The sequence below is a fragment of the Calonectris borealis genome, chromosome 2 (genome assembly GCF_964195595.1).
Source record: "Calonectris borealis chromosome 2, bCalBor7.hap1.2, whole genome shotgun sequence".
Lineage (NCBI taxonomy): Eukaryota > Metazoa > Chordata > Aves > Procellariiformes > Procellariidae > Calonectris > Calonectris borealis.
In genome coordinates this window covers 43,668,639-43,691,935 of record NC_134313.1, presented here as the reverse complement: position 1 = coordinate 43,691,935, position 23,297 = coordinate 43,668,639, and the positions used below count along the sequence as shown (strand labels likewise).

General features: G+C 40.4%; 1 protein-coding gene across 11 annotated transcripts in view; it reads right to left on the bottom strand.

Annotated features, from left to right (window-relative positions):
• The window catches only part of PLAG1 (PLAG1 zinc finger), a 50,803-nt gene that overhangs the window by 18,192 nt on the left and 9,314 nt on the right, over positions 1-23,297 (bottom strand). For 2 of the 11 annotated variants that reach the window (XM_075141818.1, XM_075141820.1), the window contains 3 exons: positions 5,107-5,704; positions 2,734-2,961; positions 21-111 (listed from right to left, as the gene is read on the bottom strand). The exons of 4 other annotated variants lie outside the window; for them this stretch is intronic. The gene's annotated coding sequence lies outside the window, so the exon portion shown is untranslated. The remainder of the gene's footprint in view (positions 1-20; positions 112-2,733; positions 2,962-5,106; positions 5,705-23,297) is intronic. 5 more of the 11 variants (XM_075141822.1, XM_075141821.1, XM_075141824.1 and 2 more) reach the window with 5 other exon arrangements.

Here is a 23,297-nt window from a genome sequence, read left to right as displayed (position 1 = left end):
GCTGAAAAAGTAAAACTTACCAAAGAGCTCAGTAATTTCACTTGAAGGTCTGCTAGGCAGACAGCACAAAGGAACCGCCAGAAGGCAGGGACACATTTTAAATAGCAAAGTCTGTAAAATAAGCATGGGCTAGAAGTCAGAAAACACAGGACTACAATAATCCAACTAGTGATTCATTGCTTGGGCTTGGAGAAATCCTCTATCCTATCTCAATTTCTGTCTGCTTCTAAAAAAAAAAAAACCAACCAAAAAAACCACAAAAAAAGAATATACTTACCTGTCTTGCTAACACAAGCTCAAATAAGAGGGGCAAGGTGGTGGGAAGAAGTGTGTGAAAAATCGCAATACCACATAGAAGTGACTGTAATAGGACAGGACCCTTCACAGGAGAGTTAGATTTGCCTCATGAGGTTAGGTTAGATGGTTGCGAAGCTCACATTTGGGACAAAATGACAACTCATGAAGGACAGAAATAAAGTGACTGAGAGAAAGGGTAGTCTCCCCAGTACATATACTGCATCGTGGGTGTAGGTGGTAGCTCTGCACAGTTGTCCAAAGAACGTAGCAGAAGCCCAGTCCTGCTCTGAATCACGCTGCCTGAACAACATTGTCTGGGGGCAAAAACTGTGACAGAGGTTAGCATTGCTTTTTTTATAACCTTGGATTTTCATATGATTTATTGAAGCTACTGCAACTAAAATGCTGATCCTGGTTGCCCCGTCTCCTCTGCGTCTTATCCCAGCCCCCAAAGAAAGGCAAGAAGTAAGAAAGAGTGCCCAATTTCCAAGCAGCTGCTAATCTTCCAATACACTCTGCAGTCGAGGAACTGCTGTTCTATCTGAAAAGAAAATACTTCATAGATTATTGTAACTTTACATTAAATAAAAAGCGTCACATTCAGTCACGACAGCCTTTGCTACTACTGCTACAGCTGTGATGCTGATGATTGTATCAATGACCTTATGAGCTAAAACACAAAAGCCTCAGGAAAGGGTAACTAAAGATGGAGAATACTCAGGGTAATATCAAAGCAAATCCCTCTTCAAAGCTGTAATCAGTGAGCCTTTCAGAACCTGCACTGCGCAGACACTGAATATATTCTGACTCTGTTCACACGTACCAGCTTTGTCTATGCAATGATGTTAGCATACACAGCTAACTCTGTGTATCAGCTTACTCTGACTACAGTGACTTCACAAAGTGTTTGCGTGCCATTTTGCTATGAGAACATCCTTGTTAACAAGGTAAGTACATAGCTCTGCATTCGTTCCCATCTCCCATTTGGCATGTTGAGCAGTTCATTTACAGTGCTCTGCTTCAGTTTGTCATGCAACACATTTTGGGATGCACATTTTAAGAATTCTGAGATTTGATGCCAGATTAATGAAAATTAAAAGCAGTCATGCATAATTTAGAGCTACACGACTGAACACAGCAGAGGGAGATGAAGCCAGGCAGTTAGTATCCAGAACAGTCACCTGGAGTACAATTTTTGGATTCATGTGACTGGCAGCAACTACTAGTTTCAGGCAGCAAAGGCAGAACCTGCCAGAAGTCCACACAGATTCTGCCCTGGAGCTGCACCAACAGAAAACCAATCTGGGAGCTCCTGTCAGCCTGATGAAATGTCATAACGATGTAGTCACCAAACAACTTTACCATTAAATCACAAGGTAATCAGCTTGTTATTGGCAGGCCAACCAAGTCAGGAAGGCTGACAGCATAAGGAGGTCACGGATAGCTTTGAAGGGATAGGGTTCCCTACTGGCACCACTCAACAGGTGGTGAGACGCATACCTGCTGCCCTACTCTACCCCAGCTCCACATCCCAAACACACAGGCTTGAGACTTTATCAACACGATGGCATATTCCTTCACAGTACTGCTGAATATAGTTTATCACAGTAAGCATTCACCAATACTAATAATGTGTGGTCTACGATGAAAGACCTGTGTCCTGCAAGGTAATTTTTGTTCTCCACAGTCCAAGACACCAGGGCATTTAAGAGCTCTCCTCCTTTTTTTAAAGCAACTTAGTGGACTCCGCTTCCCTGATGTCCAAGCCTGTGTTAAGTGATGGGAGAAAAACACATGCAAGACTTTGCTTTGAACAGCTGCAGACTGCCAGTGGGGCAGGCTTCCAGAAAGGTAGAAGGAAGATGGTGACAAAAAAGATGGAATAAAAATAGTCTTATGACTGTATGGTATGCATCAATGTTTCATGCACATTATGGGAAAAAATCCTGGAGGGCAGATGGAAACATGAAATGGAGATGCTTTTGTGAGTCCCGGAGAACGTATTCCTCTAAGAGCCCTCCAACAAGATGCTTCAGCTCCTTTCACGCTGTGGGAAAGTAGCTGTAGGCTAGCAAAAAATTTGCAATCAAAAGGTATGTTTTAGTTTAATTTTATTTTTAAAATTTGTGAAGAGATGAGTTTTACAATAGGCGTGTGTTCAATTATTTTTCAGACAGGTGTTTAGAAAATGGATTTATTTACTGTTTTAGCTGATGGTGCTTTTTCAATGAAAAATAATGACCTTAAAAACAAAGTAGGTCGTGCAAGGAATGCTTCTCTAGATGATGTACACAAGATCCTGAATACTGTCAGGCAACATTTCTAATTAGCTCAACTGGCATAGTGGTCTCAATATGGAACATTTTCTATGCGTTACAGGGTGTTGGAGGTAAAGTGCTTGACCAGTGTTTTGTTACAACTGTTTATGCTTAGCACCTTTGTATTGCCTGTTTCTTGTCCCCTTCCAGAATCGCATAATCCATTTCAATCTTCTGGGAGTTCTCCAGGAAACCCTCCTTTCACCACTCTGCCTTTGCAACCTCCTGCTGAGCTGAGCTGACAATTTCAAGGTTCAGATCCACCTTTCGTTTATCTTCTGAAATCTGATGGCTATCTTTTAGCTAATAATTCCCCTCTTCATATGGGCTGCAGCTTTTTTATGTGCTAAGAGAAATCAGAAAAAATAAAGATGTTACTAGTCACCCCACTCATTACAAACTCTATTTTAATACTGCTAACTAGTTTCTTCCCTCATGACCACATTCAAATTCTTTTCCCCCAACTTTTCTTTTCACCGTGTTCCCTTCAAAACTGCAAGATGCTTTCCAAATTACTTCCACATACTACATATGCTGTTGTAGGTTTTTCTGGGACATACGTAATGGGGTAAGTTGTCTGCTATTGTTTCAAAACTTGAAATGGTCAGACACTGTTGGATAGGCATTTCAGTATAAAGGGTTCTGCCTTTGTTTTTTTTTAAAGAAAAAAACAGTAGGCATTACATTTGTAACAGCACACATGTGCAACTAGCTGTCCTCATGCTGAAGGATATTACTCCCTAGCAAATTCCTGGGAGACTTAAGGGCCTCATTTACAAAGACAACAAGCAGACTGCGATAATAACATTGCAAGGCTACCTATCAACAAGCTTCATCCAGGAGCACTAGAGGAGCATTTCCTTAAAAAGAAAGAAAAAAAAAGGCAAAAAAAAAGAAAAAAGAAGGAAAAACCCCAACACCTTCTCCACCTTCAATGTTTGTGTCAAACCTCCCTCCCACACACTTTTCACTCCTATAAATTACTGTAAAATACACTGCAAAAATCAAGAAAATTCTGTAGCAGTTGTTACATATACACAAGCTCACTCTACTAAACAAAAGTTTTAGAACAGCAAAGCAGTTCAAAATTCCCTCTGCAAAGATTGAACACGCTAATGAAACTCGGTGACAGCATAGCTTTATATTTGAGACTGCATTAAGATTTATAAACACTCTGAGCATGACTAAGGTCTGGAGCAGGGGGGCAGCATAACCAAAGCTGGGGAAGGCTGTGACTAGTGAGGAGGAAATGAGAGGAGATCAAATCAGCTGAGAAAGGAGGCAGAAAAGTGCAACTCACGTTTGGGACTTGCCACAGCAAAGAAATATACCATTAAAGCTTTAAAGTGAGACTGATGAGAGGATGCCATTTCAGGGAGGGGAGCAAGGGGGCGAGAGGCGGGGGAGCAATATGAAAAATCCAAAAGCATCAAAAAGTGTGATCAAGAGCTCTTGTATTTGTGGAGTCAGGTACTGGAGAAACTACAAAGCCCTGACTCAGCAGCACAGACGTGACATACGACACTGACCGGGAGGAAGGCAAACTAACACTTGTTAAACTGAAGGACATGTTGCATGGGCAGGGGTGTAGGCAGCAGCAGGAGGAAACACAGACTCCCATGTAACGCCATCCGTCCTTTACGTTTGTGCATCCCTGCAAACGCACGGTTCCCTCCAGCCTTCAAACTCTCTCCCCTTGCACCCACGTGAGGACCTGAGCTCCGGGGACCGTGGAGGTGAGCCATGCTGTGGCTCCGGCTCAGCTGGGACAGGCGTGCTCCTTGCTGTGTCTAGCCGGGTTGGGCTGCTTTGTGCCTTCCCCACAGCCCCAGGGCTCCCCAAGGCAGGCAGGGAGCGGGCAGCGTGCTCCGTGGTGACATCAGCACCAAGAGCAGGGTCACCTCTCTCCTTCTAGAGATCTCCAGGCTTCCCAAATAGGGCAAGGTAGCTACGGGACAGAGCTGCAAAGACTTGGGCAGTGAAGATAACTTGATGCCACTCTCGTGGGATGGATCTCTTACACAGAGGGCAGAGAGCGCAGAGAACGAGGGGAAGAAAAAGACATGGAGGTACAAGGGAGCTGACACAGTAAAGTTTCTGAGATGTCCTTCAGGACAGCAGGACTGATAACTAGGCAAGGGTAGCTGAGTGAAGACTGAACAGGTTTTGCTGGATTTGACATGCAAAATTTTGGGGAGGGGGATACCAACAGTAAAGGTTATTACTCTGGGTGAGAGTGTAAGAGAAATTAAGAGAAGTAGGGACAGTGGCTGGAGTGCAGAAGTTCGGAGGTGGCCAGTGAGTGACAGCGCATCTGGGTGGATGAGGAGCCCACAGCAAATAAATATAACAAGGTCTAATCTAAGTTTGAGGACGGCTAAGTTAAATGGCAAGGGGAAGGCTGCTACCTGAGCCAGAGAGTTCTGCTCCAGAAAAAGTAGTTTAAACCCTCCCTGTGAAGTTATTGTGCAATTGGGCATGCAATACTTACTGGATCGGCTTCCTCCTCCAGCCTTTGCAGGATCCTGTAGCCATTTCTTGGGTATTGTTCACGTCTGATGAGTCACAATGCTTGCAGCAGGCCCAGGCCCAGCTGGACACTATGGCATAGGTGAGGCTACTGACCTTTATTTGCTGGGTTTTTACCAGGTTACCTCGGGCCTCTGCTGTGGCACTGTGCACCACCCGGGGGAAAATAAAATAAATCACTCCTGGATTCGGTGGCAACGTCACTTGCAAAACCACAGCCCAGAGCACGTATGAGGGCACTGATCAAGAATCCTGTTGTATTTCTTTGTCTTCTGCTACATCCTTTGTGGTCCTTTGTGTTGATTCATCCCTGAGGCCAGGTCCAGGTGTGCTCTCTCACTTTCGTTTACGTGAGCAGTGACCTGTACCTGTCCATCCCGTAACGATTCGCATCTGAGTAGGACCAGACATACATGAACCAGAGGCCACCAGAGCCTTGGCAGTACTCTTCAAAACTAATCAATCGTTACAACCAACTTGCTCACAATCCCACCGCAAAAAGCAGCACTCTTGGCTACCTGCCAACTTGTATGGAGCATTTACCTCCAGTCAGGATGATCCTGGAGTAAAGAAGGACATGGGTAGTGAGCCAGGTGGGAAGAAATACAAACTCAGTACATTATAAGCAATTAACGTAAAGAAACCTTAGAGGGGAAACTAACTCACCGCAACAAGCATTTACTGCACTTACTACAGTAAGCAGTCCTTTTTGATGTAACTTTGAGACTTAAGTTCAGCATGGACACATGATGCTGTAAGAGGAACTGAAGCGTGTTCAAGGTAACATCCTACTGTGAACTAAGCCATAGTAAACTGTTTTTGTTAATTATTTCTCAGTAATCAACAACCTAGACATTCTTTTTCACTATCTCCATTTTAAGTTCACAAAGGGACAATTCTACCTATTATCTGCTTGAGTGAATCCTATGTTTCCATACTTAGAAAAGCAAAATAGAAGTAAAAAAAAAAAAAAAAGTAGTAAATTTTGCATGCAGTTTCTGTTTGTTAGAGCAAATCTTTCTTTCAACATCCAGGAAGAATATCATGCAGAAGGTAAAAAAAAATCCCCACAATAGATTATTCCTCATCCTCTGCCTTTAAGAGCCTACTCTAATAGATAACACAAACGGGTTTAAGCAACTGTAGTAACTGTTTTCAAGCATATCTTCTCTAAGCCACTGAGAGGCCAAAAGAATGGGTCATGTGGACATACATTTCAGATCTGCTAAGTCCTGGTCCCATCTCTCTTACGTACCCCTCTGCAATTTTGAGCAAAAGCAGCTCATATATACTGCATATCAGTTGTGCATTTTTATCAACCTCCAATCCTTGCTTAAACAAAGAAACAAAACCACTTAACTAAATCCAGCCTACCTCTCTGTCAAGTATGCCCTTCTCTTGCAACCTGACCCGACCACCCCTAGTTTCGAACGTGCAGCCCTAGCCACTCCGCTTTTGCGGATCCTCCACCGTCCATTAGCAACCACAGTGCCACGCTCCTCCTTCAAAGGTTTCACTGCTCTAACTGCAAAACCTGAGGAATCACTTCAGCTCCCCGCTGCAAAAGCCCATAGCTCACTGTGCAGTGTGAATCAAGTGTTTGAGCTTTCTATTACATACACAGGCTCTTCTTTATTTACAAAGGCCTGGATGTTAAGAAGACACCACTACAAACAGAAGGAGTATTTATTTACAGATACCATTAGCAATTTACAAGAAAATGTAATAAACAGGTCACATATGAACAGCTGAGGCACTGAGTGGCTAACTGGATATTTCAGCTATCTTAATTAACTTCAGTATTGCATCAAATGCTATAAGAGAGCGACAGATCACTAATGCCAAGTTAGTCATTTTCAGTAACAGTTCTCATGGAATTTTTTCCTTCTAAATAATCAAAACAATTGGTCATTGGACCTTATAAGGAAAAGTGCCATACCAAACAGAATTTCATAAAATACAGCTGGTTTAACTTCACGGTTCCCTCCAGCATATCTGCAGCACCTGAATTTTGGGGCTGCATTTTTATGTTTTGTTTTTTTTTTTTTTTTAAAAAAAAACAAGATGACAAGATAAAACTATTAAAATAATTAGCAGTAGAGCAACTTGCTCAGACGGTTTCATCTGTTCTTACGACAGTGAGAGACAGTCAATAAAACCACAGCATAGCAAATTTTAAACTAATAAACACCAAGACTTTATTTTTTAACAGCAAAGTACTAGCCTGTGAGATTTACTGCCAGAAGGTAGCATACAGTTAGACAGACAAGACTTACAGAGATAACTGGATCATCCAGAATTATAATACGATTTCAAGAGGGATTCAGAAAAAATAATACCAACCCTCTTTTTTCAGGACAAAACCCAAACCAGCAGAGAGTTAAATAACAGAGGATCTTCTCCTCTGAATCTTATGGTTATACCACCCCTTGAAGCATCTGATAGCAGCTAATATCAAGACAAAATACAGGACTAGACAGAACAGTAGTCAGAATTCCTGTGTCGTATCAGATCTAGAGGATAACACTTTTGTGAACTCCAAACAGCAGCCTCCCATCTCTCCAGAGCATCTTTTGAAACATGCAGTTGAGCTTGCCTCGAGTATAGCAAAGTATATGTTTTAAGACCTTGGGCACTGGGATACCTGCCAAGTCACAACAAGTATGTATACATAATCTAATCTACTTAAATTTTGAGTGGAAACTCTGTGCCTTTTAGATATAACCCTCAAGGCTACGAATAGCATACTTGTTGGACAGGATGAAGTTTCCCTGTGTAAGTAATAACTGAGCTCTTCTGGCATCTAACCACGCCTCCACGCTTCTTCCAAACCAAAGATCGGGGAGGGAGGAGTGATGAGGATGAAGGTGAGGAGGTTCGGAGATAGGGGCAAAAGGAGATTAAGGAAGAGGAAACAGAGACAAATTGTAGGTGGATTAGGAACAACAAAGCTCTCTTAACAAAACAGTTATAAGAAAGCAATCTTTTCCTCCCCCACCCCCCCTTTATCTGGCAGGTGACACGTTGGTAAAAAAGTCCCCAAAACGGAGAATCCCGTGAAGAGGAGAAGGGTGCTACAAAGTGAAATGAAGCAAAGCAGAGGCAAAGCAGCAGTGTTAACAAATTGCAAGGCAACGCTCACTGTCCAGCAGATTTGAATACAGAGAGGATTATTCACAGCCTTGGTATGGTCACCTTTTCTTAGGAAGAAGTGGCTAGAAAGCCAATGAAATCGTTGGGAGCCTGTACAGGCTTCTACAGCTAAAAATAAAATTAACAAAACAAAAATCAAAACAGTTTAGAATACACACGAATGTAAACAAATGGGCATATTTTGACAGCACAAAGCAGTAGTTAAATAACTGTGTTGCCTTCTAAAATGAGGGAATATTACTGTTTTTCTTTAAAAGCAGGTGACTATTGGGTTTGAAATTTCATACCGCACTTATTTCTATGACCTATGAACCTTCTGTTAAGAAAAGCTAAACAACTGGATAAATTTTAATAAAAGATCTTTGCATTTGAACTCTAGAAGAAAAATTTCACTGGCAGCCTTACTTCCTACCACTAACCAATCTCTTAAAATATAATATCTACTAATCATTTAAAATACTTGGGTCTAATTGCACACAATAACGGACAGACTTATCCGAAGCAGATCTAGTGTGGTCTACACTACTTGTTTTCGCACGATTTTTTTTTCCTTTACTTCTAACAGATAATGTTACAACTACAAATTTCAAACTGCAACTGCCCTGCTTACCCAGATCTGAGTACCAGAGGGCAGGCAAGGGTGATGTGGAGACTCGTGCCCGTGCCATCAGTGTTTGTAACTGCACAAACGAGCAGTCTTTAAGAAAAAAGAAATACTTGTGACCACGAAGCGTGGATTCATGACCAGCTAACGCTGGGTAATACAGTCTGACAGCACGGCACCCACCCAAGCTTTCTATCATTAAGAACACATGAGAAAGTAACACACAGAAACTTGGCTGTAGAAATTACATTTCTTTCCTGCCTCCTATCATATCGGAGAAATCTGCTGGAGTAAAGAAAGCTATGCATCCCCTTCTTCTGCAGAGAGACAATACACTTAATTTCTGACCTGTAGCGATGATAATCTTCCATCCCTCTCCCCAAACACACCGCTCTCTCCCAGCCCCGCCAGTTAGCACAAGCTGCCACCATGACTAGTGCTGGGGGGAAACATCTGCTAAAGGGCCACAAGACAGTCAAAAAGAGTTAGGGTTATACGAAGCAACAGCTAAGAAAAACGACACAACACTACCAAAACAGGTACAACGGCCTGATGATTTCAACATAGCCCTTTCTGAAATTGTTTGTTTCCTTACTAAAGCAGGGGGGTGCTTTCAGAGGAGCCTGTATCCCAAATGGGAACACAAGAACGTGTCAGACATCTGTATTTCAGTCTCATTGTTACCACAGTTGTCACCAAAACTTTAGGGTTTGTATCCAAAAGGCTGTATTTGCAAGACAAGGGCTGATACTTCCCTTGAATTACAGGGCCACAGAAACCAACACTGTGAGACATCACCTTTTTTATTTTTTTTTTTTTTTAGGGAAAAAAAACCACCACAAAACCAACACAAAACAAAACACTGAAGAATCACTCAGCATGGATACAGCTATGGTACAGATAATTGCTGCCAGTTAACCTCAAGGCCTGATCCCTCATCAGATTTGATAGCTGCCTGGCAAACAGCTTCAGCAGTTACCTTCTCATCCCTGGATCCAATCCCAAAAGCAAGACAGCTTCAGCAGTTACCTTCTCATCCCTGGATCCAATCCCAAAAGCAAGGCAGCTTCAGCAGTTACCTTCTCATCCCTGAACCCAATCCCCAAAACCAAAGCGGCTATCTCCAGAATTAGGTAAGCCTAATCCCACCTAAGCGCACACCTTGTTTGTTGGGTTGACCATAGGCAGAGGCAACCGTGCCCAGCCAACACCCCAAGCTTCCTGGACACAAGCCACCTCCTTGCTGGAGGCCCGGCTGTGCGGTGAAAGCAGCGCCAGGCTCAAGTGCCCATAAGCAGCTCGGGGGCAGGGGGTAACAGCTCTGGCACAGCACCTTGGCTAATGCTTTGGGATTAGAGAAGGACGCATCTGTCCAGCTGTCATGTTGAACATAGCACAGGACAGCACTCTGTCAGCCTGTCCAGAGCTTAGTTATTTTGAGCATGCCTCCACACTGAAACAGTTCAAGGTACGGTGCTTCTTCCTCCCTCCCTTTCCTTTTTGCAGTGGTGCTTGTCTGGCCATACAGTATGCCAGGCCAGAGAGCTAAAACAGTCAAATTAACCCTAGAGAGCTAAAACGGTCAAATTAACCCTTCAGAAAAAATGTCAACCATTTCCATGAAGTCTAAGTCTTTGGAGTGGCTTAGTGCCAGCAGAAGAGGAGGCAGAGAAGAGCCGTCTCAGGTACAGAGATGAGCAGGTTGGGATTCCCACAGCCCTAGCCCAAACTGCAAATCACCAAGAAACTGCACCCACGGATTTCCTATGGTCTCTTGGCACTAATGGGATTGAGCAGTCACTCAAAGTCAGGAACAGCAGAAATTTCAGCACGCTGCTAAACAAGGGGATTTGGCACCAGCTCCATCTTGCAGACCCAATGTCCAAGAGGGTGGCGAGGGGAACCAGCCTGGCAGAACTGATTGAGCACAACAGACTAATGGAGTATCACAGCACTGTGAGATGCTCTCACCTTAGCAGGGGTGATGAGAGGTATTAAATGACTAAGTTTGTATTATTGGCGGTGCATATATTTCCTTGAATAAACTTGGTCAGAACTAAGTCTGCCAAACATCAACAATCACAGCAGAGAGAAGCACTGTGCAACTGTTTCAACTCACTATTCCCACTACAGGGAATAAGGTAGAAGTTTACAGTCCTCTACACCAGAGATGGCTACCAACCACAGAGACCAACACAGGGGCTTCTGAAAGGTGAATTAAAAAAAGTATCTGCTCTACTTATATAACATTACATTTCATATTGAAATTCTATCTTCTGATTTAACAGGAAGCAAGGCTGCCATGTGATGAGATGGAAGAGTCTCAGAACAGCATCAAATCTAAATAAATACTTTTTTGCGTCATTTCAATATTGAGGAAAGGTGGAGAAAAGTTATCTGGACATACAATTTATGATGGTAGCATGGCCTCTTGCTTGGAGCATGTTTTCAAAGAAAGAATGAAAACATGAAGGTAAAGAGAAAATCGAATAAAATGTAACACGATTTTTAAAAGTTCAACCATGTCAAACATGCAACTTTTATTCAACATGACAAAATAGTCTTTATATAAAGGAAGCACAACAGTTCTAGTCTCACTCAGTAAGAAATCTGATATACTACCACCTGAGCAGTAGTTTGTTGAGCTGAGAAGACAGGGGTTAGTTCAAGAATAGTAAGGCAGGAAAAGTAGCAGATCAAGAGGAGATGACAACAGATTTCTTTCTGAAAGGTGGAAGGATGTTATTTATGGACTTCTGCCAAGACTGGTCTTCAGTCTTTTTTGATTCAACATTTTCATTTAGAATTTTTTTAATGCCTTCAAGTGAGCACTATCAAAATATGTAGAAAATACGAAACTAGGAGGTACCAGAAGTACAGTGCAGACTGAAACAATACACAAGAAAAACTGCAACAGCTGCGACAGAAATGGGATGAAAAGTAACAACAAAGGACAGAGTAACGCACTTAGAGACTAGTGGTTTCTGCTGAAAAGTGACAAATCGTTAGTTGGAAGTAGCAGAGAAGGAAAAAGTTTGTGTATAACCATCCTCTAAGCAGCTAGTAAAAGTCACTAAAGAGAGCTGGTTCAGAAGAAAGAAAATATAATGATTCAAAAAAGCAGCTGTATTTCCAGTGCAGAAAGGGACATACAGATGCCACTATAGTGGACTACCAAGATCTTTCTGGGAACACCATGTATAAATCTGGTAATACATGTTCGCAAAAAATTTATTTGGGATAGCACAACAAAACATCTAACGCACAAAAAACCCAACCAAAACTGAACAAAAGGTCTTAATAAGTACACCAATGAGACAATCAGCAGGGCTGGCATAAAGAATAAGTGTAAGCTTATCGTAAGTAAGTTTAGGCTGGAAATTAAAAGGTCTCCTAGCCAACAAAACACCGGCTTTAAGTTTACATGTCAGAAGATAGGGATGTGAAGAGATGAAAACATGTAACTAGTTCACAAGTGGATCTGTATAGGTTCACAGATAGACAAACATGGTTTCTGTGACCGAATGGCGTTTGGCTCAGCCAAGGTGATTTGTTCCGGTTCTGGGTCCCTGAATTCTCATTGGAACACAACAATGGTCCTTGCGGGTCAGAGCAGAAGCCCATACAGCCCAGCATCCTTGCTTCAGTAACAGCAGATCATGAGGAAGGCAAGCGTGTAGTATTTTGGGGAAGTATCACCATTTGTGATTTAGAGACTTCCTGTGCTAGATAGATTTAATAGCCCTCTTTTCCACTAATTTGGCAGTCCCCTCTTGTGCCCATGTATGCTTTTTTACTCAGAACATCCCACGGCAGGGAGTTCCACAGCTTAATTGCACATTTTATTCACAACTACTTTCTTTTAGCTTGTTCTGCACCCACCTCCCACTACTTCTCTTTCCTCTCAGCTAATAATTTTGCTCCTCCTTCATCCCATCTATGCCACTTTATGATCCCCTGTCTGTGATATGAAACCTATATTGTATTCTCCCTTTTGTAGTCTCTTACCAGGCTGAAAAGTCTAAGCCTACTTAGACCTTCCTTGCATGGAAGCTGTTTCACTACTTTGTTCACATTCATCACCTTGTCCTGTATTTTCTCCGTTCTACATATATCTTTTACACAGTATTCAGGAGACAGACACACCACGGATTGCTGCCTGTTTTATTTCTTTCCTAACAATTCCCAATGTCCACCAAAGTACTACAGATAGTAAGCTTAACGTCTACATCAGGCAAGTCAGCATAAACTTGAATAACAACGGAGGGGTGGAGGGTGGGAGGACACATGAACAAATACAACGTATTGGTGAAGAGGCAACACAACTTTTGGAAAAGGAAATCAAGCAAGTGGAGTTCTCTGAAGGAATCAATAAACATGTATATAAGGGACATGCAACTGAACGGCATGCAGGTATACCTGCACTGAAGTGGCTAGAGACTGACAGATGAACAGCCTGGTAGTTACTGCCTCTTCCAATAAAAGAGCTGGAGATGTGAAATGAAATGACGAGAACACAAGCTCAAGAAGGAAACTTACCCGTTCTTCAGACATTTCTGCTGTGGAACTCCTTGCAACAGGGTGTTTAGACATGTAAGAGTTTGCAAAGGCTCAGGAGGTCACAGGAAAAAGTTCATGGAAAGAGTCCAGTAAGGGTTAGTAAATACAAACCCACCACATCTGGCTCAGGAAGCCTTTGACAAGCAAATTATTGAAGATCAGGAGAACACTCTGGGAAAGCTATCCCTACATGCTTGCCCTGCTCGTGTGCCTTTCATCACACCTTTGGTTTTGCCACTGTCAGAAACAGAACACCGGGCTTTGATTTGCACACAAGTGTAATTATTCTTACTAAATAAAATGCAAACAGAATTTGATCAGCATTTATCAGGTTGATTAAATGCAGTATTTGTCATCTCAGGCCTTAATTGGGCCGGTAAGACCTGTGATAACAGTTCTCTAACAACTCTTGATTTGAAAGCAGGACAATTCCTCTGTTAATTTACACAAGAACCAACACTGCTGTCAGTAGGTACAAATGCTAACTCAAATCCAGCATATTTTGTTATTGGCAGAATGAGTAGGATCACATTTCACCACGCTGCCAAATACTTGCCATTGTAAGACAAACTCCTCTACATAAGACAATTACGACTTTGCCAAACTGCCATTGTTTGGGCTGAAATTTTACAAGTTAGTGTCTGCTTCAGTGTTTTGTTTCTTCACTTTTTATTCATTCAAAACAGTGCGGTCATTTCAAAAAATAAAGGTTAATGTAAAAAAAGTTTTGTCTGCGTCAAAAGATTCTGGCAGACTTTTCCTACTTTTCCTTTTCCTAGAGTTTTGAACCCCTGTCCTTTGGGATGGAGACTTGAAATTAGACAGGGATAGTGGTAGAACTGTCATTCCTGTGAACTCTACCCAAATTTGGCCAATTTGTTGATTACTTATTAAGCCCTTCACTCATTCAGAAACCAATCTTTTGAGTCAGATAATTGAATGCTGTCCTAAAGAACTCAGATTCTACTATAGATCTCTGTGTCATTTAAATCGAATGCTACAGAAGAGGTCATTAATTTTCCAGGTCCTTGGCATGGGTCTACAAGGAGTGATTTGCAGAAATACTTAGTGCCTGCAGCTGCAGTGGAAGGCAGTGAAAGCTGCGTTCTAAACAGATTATGAAGACAATGGTTTTGAAAAACTCGGCCTAGTAATCTCAAAACAGGTTCTCCCAAAAAATGCCACAGAAACTTGATTCTTAAAAAAACAACCCTCAGAAAAACCACAGGAGCCATTTACTTTATTCTCACTCTGCATTTTACCCTGTGCATGCACTGCAGGCTCTCCAGCTTTGGGATCAAGGTGCTTATAGTACAAGTCTCATGATGCAGGTTGGGCAAGTAGTGCCTCTCCATCACAAGAGTCAGAAACAATGTACAAGCAGCTAGGTGTTTCACGAGGGTATGGACTGTGGCTGTAGGGCAGGATTTCTCAAAGTATCCAGAGCCTGAAGCAAAACATCAAACGTGCTAGGGAGCATACCAGAACTCTGTATAAATATGTTCCATTGTCAAGATCCATGTATAAGTTTCCAGCCAGCAAACTGGCTTGTGAAGTCCCATCTGTGGGATACATACAGCTCTGAGAACTAGCATCCCACTGGGTATTTGCCTTCAGTGATCCAGGGCCTGAAAAGTAGAATAGCATAGGAGTGCCCATGGCGATGACTGAGAGGAACATAATTTGGCTTTGTGTAAATGAGGGACAGCTGAATTTACTATTTTATTTAAAAACAGTAGTGTCAGCCACTGTTGTTAAATTAACATACAAAATTAAACAGAGTGCATATATGAAACCGCAAGTACTTTAACTGCTTTTTCCCCTTTCCTTTCCACATGTCTCAGTTCTTCTCCTTAGAGTAACACTGTAAGTTCGTCAGGGGAAGGACAGACGCCTGCTGTGTTTTCCTTTTCAGCCTCTAGTACACTGAATCCTAAAAATGGATGCTACTTTTTTTTTTTAAAGACATGAACAAAGCAACACAACTCCAAAAGCCTCCTTTAGTTCTATTTATTCTTACCCGGTCATCAGTGCTTAGAAACAAACATTCTTCCTGTCCACTGCTCTCCTGTGAAAGACCACAGTATCTATAGTTACTGGAGAAGAGCGTTTCAGTTATCTAGCCTCCGATCCTTCCCATGCTTTACTTTTCAGCTTGCCCCAGAAGGCTTGCTTTCTCAGAGGATACCAGAACCAAGATTTCTCTCTTTCCAAAGGCAGCTACTGAAATTCTCTCTCATCACTGGGAAGCTCATCATTCCTTAAAAGAACCAAATACCAAGATCACATCTGAAACTGAAGAGCTAAAGAGTCACTTCTGATCAACCTATACCTTCCAGCCTCCTTGCCAGGCCTCCCCCTGTGCAAGAAAAGTGGTGAGACTGCAACTCTGACCCTAAGAAAAGCTGTCAGAGAGCACAGGCTGAGCTTTTTAAAAAACAGCTACCGACTTCCCCCAAACCATTTTTTCTTCTTAGTTGTAGATCTTCCTGTCAAAGGAAAGCATACTGGGCAGGTGGCACACACCACCACGGTAACACTGCGAAACTCTCACCAGAAGGACAGAAATAGCATCAGAAACAGCACCTCAACTTCCTTCAAAATATCCATGATTTTCTAACGGCCCTAAGAAGCAAACACCATGATAATTCCCCATCCTAGGAACGGAATGGCATGAGGGAGAAGGGGGTGAAGGACTATATCAAGCAAGAATCTTTCCTATTCCTTTCTTAAACCATGCCTGTTTACAAGAGGCAATCTCACACAAATACAAGATATTTTTGGCTGATCTGGCTGGGCTGTTTCTCCTTGGCCATTTGGAAATCAAATTTATTAAAGAAAATACTGTATTTTTGGCCAGAGGTAGCTTAAGATCTTTCCTCCTTAGAATCCATGAGAAGATACTTCCCTCTTCAGTTCAGTGGAGCAGCACAAATTTGTGGCTAAGAAATTTTGGGCGTAATTCTGAAAGGAACAAACAAACAAGCCGAAGTCCAAGTTCACACAAATATCTTCTCAGGACAGTTGTTTATTTTATATAATTCTTCCAGCTGTGCAAAAGGTGCTCTAAACAAACACAGCACGTTGCAGAAGAAAGGGAAGTAGCACAACACAACCTGCACTACGGCAGAGCTCTGTCCCTGGGGGTGAGAAGTCAAAGCCCAAGAAGCTGCTGCGGCACACAACACAGGGCAGCAAGACCCTGCAGGACCTGAAACTCTGTTGGCAGATGGACATTTCTGGTGGTTCATCTCAAGGAATGTGTTAAGAACAGCACACAAGAATCCACTGAAGCATTCAAGTAGTCAGAGGATTGGCATATTTTGCAGGTATACCCTTGGCCATAATCTGCTAGTGCTTTACCTATAAACTACTTCCCAATACACCAGCATCCCTCTGTTTCCTAGTGCACCTATGTCACAGGGCACCATCAGACTAAGCAGTGCATAAATAAGAACACATTTTTCTTTTGCAACTGATGAGCAATATGTGACTGAAAAAGGATGAAAGCAGAGTAGAAAAGCAATCTGGTATGGGAAAATGGTACATTAAAAAAGTAGTAATGAAACATTCAGCAGAGGATGAATCAAAACAAAAACCAAACTGAACATTTCCTGTAAATCAAAGATTTCAAAATACTAAACAATAAGAGACTTGATTATGAAGAAATCTAGACACATACAAAAATAAAAGGGCCAGATCAACAGCATGTTTTGAAGTATTATTAAAATGATGGTCCACCTTGAGAAGGTAGTTTTCAGATGCACTGACAACTCTGGATAACCTTATTTTATGCTCTCCATTTTTTCTTAGAGATATAAATGAAAACCGTTGTTGAGGAAAACTGCACAAACTTGGAATAAACATGAAAGAGTAACAAGATGGGAAACAAGTCATTACTAGACAGGAAAAGAAAGAAAGCAGAAATCCAGAAAACCTGAAGCAGAGTAACAAACAAACAGTTTAATCTTTTTGAGGGTAGTGGGATGCAGTGAAGATGGCTTCTGGTCCTCTTTTACTATAAGTAATTTATCACGGGCTTGATCTCTCATCTGGGCATTTTAAATATAAAAGTTCCTTTTCAGTAAATACATTCTCATCCTTAAAACATAATTATGGTCTGAAAGTTGACACTATAAATAGCACTACGGAGCTTCATATTCATGCCTTTTTGATTTCTGTATCGATTTACTTGATTGCAACAGTCAAGCGTATGTCTTCTGGTCCTCCAGACTGAAAGGAGTCCTTATGAGGGTTAGTCCTAAAGAGGTGTTTGACAGGGTGACAGTTTTGAGTTTACATCCATAAATAATAGTTGAATCAATGTGTAACTGTAAATACATATATATAAAGGACAAACCATTCACAAATGTTTAGCAACTTTCTTAAGAAAAGCAAGTATCTGAGTTAAAAAAAAAAAAATCAGATTAGGGAAACTTAAAAAAAAAAAAAGAAAGAATACATATTCCACTAATCCATACTGGCATGCCAAGAAAACTTAAAGACAATTTGGAACAAACTTCACAAATTCTTACAATTAGGAAATACATGAGGAATAACATCATGAATAAGTCTTCAAATTAGCAAGTGACCAAGAAGTATATGCTTTGCCAATTTCAGTTCAAATCAAAATACTTCATGATACAAGCATATTTTTAGTACTTTTACAAATAAATTAGTTCTTTGGAATAAGATTCTTCACTCACTAACATTCTAATTCTTTTTTCCTGCAGTGTCAGAAACAGCCATTTCAAGATGACTTTTGCAAATCTGCAGATTGAAAGGGACAATTAACATGTAATCTCATATGAAGTTAGAGTGCTTGAAAAAAAGGACAAAAATCTTTCAAATATGAATCTTGGAAAAGTTTTTTTTTCTTCACTTTAACGACTGTCTGAAAGAACTACTGCACTAACCTGATGACACACTTATTTACTATATTTTCTTATGCCCGTTATTCAGTTGTTGGCAGTAATACAACTTCATTTAGCAATAGCTTGGACCCCTCAGTAAGGGAATGTGTACATAGTAGCTCTCTAATCTTGCTGCCCAGCTGCTAAGACAGTCACATGAGTCACTTGCTGCCTTTAGAGCAACACATACCACTTGCTGAATTTAGAGACATTCTCTGTTTCTGCCTGGCCATACATATAAATTGAGTAATCACACATAAAACACTTTAGGTGTTTTATTCTTTTTTAATTTAAACTGGTGAGTCAAAGAACATATTTTTTACTAATGCAGTTAACAACCCAGCTCCACAAAGTGATTTATGTACTGGTTTTCAGCATTATCGTTTTCACTCCAGTTAGGCTAACTTCAGGAATCAGTTCAAATGTAGGTAACTTCATCTAATTGTTCAGTGAAAATCCAGCCCTGGAAGAATGAAGAACTCTATCTGCCAGGATGATTCAGTATACAGCTTCGGAACAAAACACTTTACAACAATTCCTTCCTTATCAGGATTTTAAACTGTGACTACTTGGTACACCACCTTATTCAACAGTCTATTTAAAAACAATTTACATAAAGACTGGCATAGTTACTTCCATGCAGCACTTCGGTCTACTGATACATAAAACTCCTTGTTGAAAATACTTTATTAACATAATTACAGGCACTACGTAGAAAGTACTATCACACACAAACAGTACACAGCCTTATAGCAAAACACTGTGAGGATGACCTCTTCTTTGGACTGTCACTGCATCCTCAGTGTAGGCCCTATGATGTTTCATTTTACTCTGTATCACATGCTATCTTCTTTCCCATATTCTCCCTGAGTCTCATTATGGCATTGTTCTTTGCAGATGGTTGTATATGGAAATGATCAACAACACAACGTATTATGCTCTGGTCATATGTGTTCATAGACTACCAGCGTAACAAAAACCCCACAGAATCATAGTTCAAGGTACAGGGCTAAAGCTACCAAAGCCGAGGAGTCTTTTAGATTATATGAAAACACACTTCTCCAGTTCAAAAATATATTGGCCCAAATTGCAAAAGGTGTTTTAGTGTGCCTAAAGAAGAAAGCAGCGTGTCAAACCTTACCTAACTCTATTAGTTTGAAGTACGGCAAAGCTTGCCTTAAAATGGTCTTTACAGACTTTTTGCCAGTAGGAAATCAGAGTAGGCGATGTCCCAGCTCGCCTGTTGAGCAGCAGCACACTTTCAAGTTAAATACTCTAATCTGTCAGATAACATTAAATAGAGCTCCATAACTAGCCAGAATAGAGTATCAAGTAGTAACAACTAACTAAACTTTTCACTCATGTTGTACCATTCTGAATTAGCATTTGTAAAAATAATGAAAATGGTTATTGCTAAGCTGTTTCAGCAAACTTTGCAGTGTAATTCAACTAAGTACAAGCAAATTCCTTGTATTGGTATTTAATACCTAAAAAATTCTAGTCACTGATGTACACAGTGGCAGTCAGCCTACAGTCAGATTTCAGACTAACACACACATATATCTACTGTTCTTACGAGTAACATCTAAGATTTCTGAAGTCGAAAGATAAGGCAGAACTATATTTTTCTGTTGTATTTTTTGCACTTTACAGAATTTTCTGCCAAGTCAGTATTGCTGTTTCCCACGTTTGTGTGACTCGACACAGCGACAGTATACAATTACAAAAATTGAATGAGGAAAATACAACTTCAGAAAACAAAGTGGCAGAGGAACATGGGGCAAGATTAGCAACTGAAACTACTAATCTAGATGAATCTCGGAGTCTCCAAATCCAGCTGGCATAAATTCTCATCCTCCTTTACTCTATCTTTCGCATAATCAGTATAGCATTCCATTCAGGTATTTGGCTATCACAACATAATATTCTACATCAAAATTAGGAACTGCTACCCCCCAACACTGAGAAAAGGTTTTTGCATATGCCATTTTAATCAACAATTTGTCTCAAATAACCAGAATGCCTTACAGCAGGCCAAACCATGCTGACATATAAAACAATTCTTGGAAAAAAGGCTGCAATTTGATAATGCACGTATTATGCATTCTATTAAAGAAGCCTCTCTCCTTAAGAATTCAAGTTTATGGGAATATTTCTGTGATAACCTGAAACCTTTCAAAGGGACTCTAGTAAGAGGTAGCTGCCTGGAATAAAAACATTGCCTACAGAATCATGTAGGATGGCTTAGTGGATTAGCATGTTAAAAGCATGATCTCTTTTGATGCAGCTATTTTTAAGTGGTCTTTAAAAAAAAAGTACAAAATGTTAATTCTATTTTCCAATAAAGATAACTTTTGATCTGCTGAGTCAGAGGTGTTATGCATAATAATCACAGCAGGAGTACAATGCTATTTGTATTTGTTTGGAGGAAAAAGCATGAGCACAATTCCGTGCAAATAACAAGAAAAAAAATCATGGAGCAGAATTCAGTTAAAGGCAAATACACCAGAGGAAAACGGTAATTCTGACAAAACAAAACACTTGTTTTCCTAGGTACAATCCACATTACTAGAAAGTCAACTCCAAAGCCATGTAACATTTACGTGCAGGTTTTATAATATACACTTCCAACGCTGGACTAAAATACTGCGTGCTACTAAGTCAGTACCATATCACTTTTCTATGTATCACTTTTAATTCTGAATTCAAACCCACAAAACCAAACAACTCACTAACCTTAGAAAGTACTTTATCATGCACTATCTGAATATAGTAGAAGAGCTTGTACAGCTCCCAGAAATAATCATGGCAGGGTTCTGAATACCTATGCGTGTCTAGGTATCTAACCTTTTTACCTCAAAAAACCCAAAAGTTACGGATGTACATGGACACAACATAATATTTTTTTTGCTTTGATCAAGTTCTGATGGTTTTGTTACTGAAAACTACATTCTTCTAAATGTACATTATGTATTATTTCCATAAATATATTACTATAACACACATTCCCTTACTGAGGGATCCAAGCTATTGCTAGATGAATCTCCCATGACATCTAAGTATTATTTACTTGGTTGAAAAATATCATCAGATTAGTATAGTAGTTATTTTTCTTTGCTTTCAAGACAGTTAAATATTTTTCCAAGATTTTTAGTACAAGAATTTTGTCCTTTTCAAGCACTCTAACTTCATATGTGTTACATTAATTGCCCTTTCAAGTCGACAGACTTGTAAAAACCATCCTGAAGTGTCTATTTCTGATACTGCAGGAAAAAATGAAAATGTCAGTGAGTGAAGGAAGGATCTTATTCCAAATAATTAATTTATTTGTAGAAGCCAGAGTAAAGCAGTTTCCTGTTCACACTGTAGAAAGAGACCAGTCCTTCACTGCAGGTCTGCTCCTTCCACATTCAGGACATTGCAGTTCCATCATTAAGCAGCATCTCCTGCTGAGAAGCACATGACTCTACTGTTCCATGATGTACCTTCAATGACCACCAGTTTCCAAATGATGCTAAAAAACATAACTGGTTTTAACCTATAAAACCCTGAACAGCTTGATTCTTGACAACCTGAAAGATCACTCCTCTTCATGAGTGCCACTTGAAACAATCTCAAATGCATGTTACAATAAAAAAAACAGATGAGGAAATACCACTCACTCCCTGAGAAGCGTTTCAACTTTAACATATATCTCTTATTCTGAGACAGGCTTAAAATGTTAGCATTACAGACTATACAGTTACTACTGTACATTTACTAATGACCTACCTAGAATTTGATAGATGGAAATAATGATATTTGGAAAGCCTGAAGTAAAGGCTGAATATCTTGGAGGTCACAGTGAAGAAGAATTGTCAGCATCTAACTGGAGTTTAATAAGCTTTGCCAGGGGAACCTGGGACATGCATTTTTATTGAGGGTTTGTTCAATTTAATTTGTCTTGATTTATAGCAAAGCACTGTTGAAGAGGCCAAGGAAACTTTTAAATAATCTGGTCAAGATCAGACAGGAAAAAAAGTCTCCCTCTTCCATCTACAAATTCTGTAGTTCAGGACATTTAATAACTTTGCCAGCCACTGCAACATACTCAAAAAATATCAAGAAACAGACCTCCTAAAGAACTGATGAAAGTAACAAGTGGAGGGGAAGAAAAAGAATACATTTTTATCTCCACATAACCAGTCTAAAAATACCCAAAGCAAGAAGATAGAATACTTGCTCTTCAGGCCTGAGCTCTGCCATGCATGGGAGGGAGTATACGTATTTTTGACTACATACTCTCTCAGATGTACCCCCAAACACAAAATCGCATCATGAATTTACAAAGTTGCTAAGTAACAGTTCATTCGTAAGACAGATACAAATACTTCATGATCTCCATCCACTAGACCTCTTAACCTTCCCACAAAGGCCTAAGTTACAAAAAGTTTGGAAAATATATATAAATATGTATGGATAATCTTCAGAGCATTGTTGGCAGCAAAAATGGTGGCAAATTTTTATGCATTTGGGAAGGAAGAATTAACAAATCAGTTAAGCTCTGTCTTCAAACTACGAGTCTTACTATCTCAATGAAACAAACGTGATTTAAGTACTACTTCATGTAACAGTTACAGAACACTTGCAACTTGAAAGCCAATTTCTGCCTGCCTTGAAGCTATTTTGTTAAGCTACCTACATAAAACCTTTATGCTAAAACTACCACCAAATATCAAACTACCTCCTTTATGATAAAAGTCGGACGCTTAGCAGAAAGGATTATTTGACTTTCAACCACAGGTTAACAACTAAAACTATGACAAGAATAGGGGCGGTGTACGGCATCCATGAAGTTTTTGAGGGTTTGCTCAGAGTTGAGAGACTTTCTATGGCTTGATTCCTGATGAAAACTGGAACAAACAGCACAATACTCAAGTACTT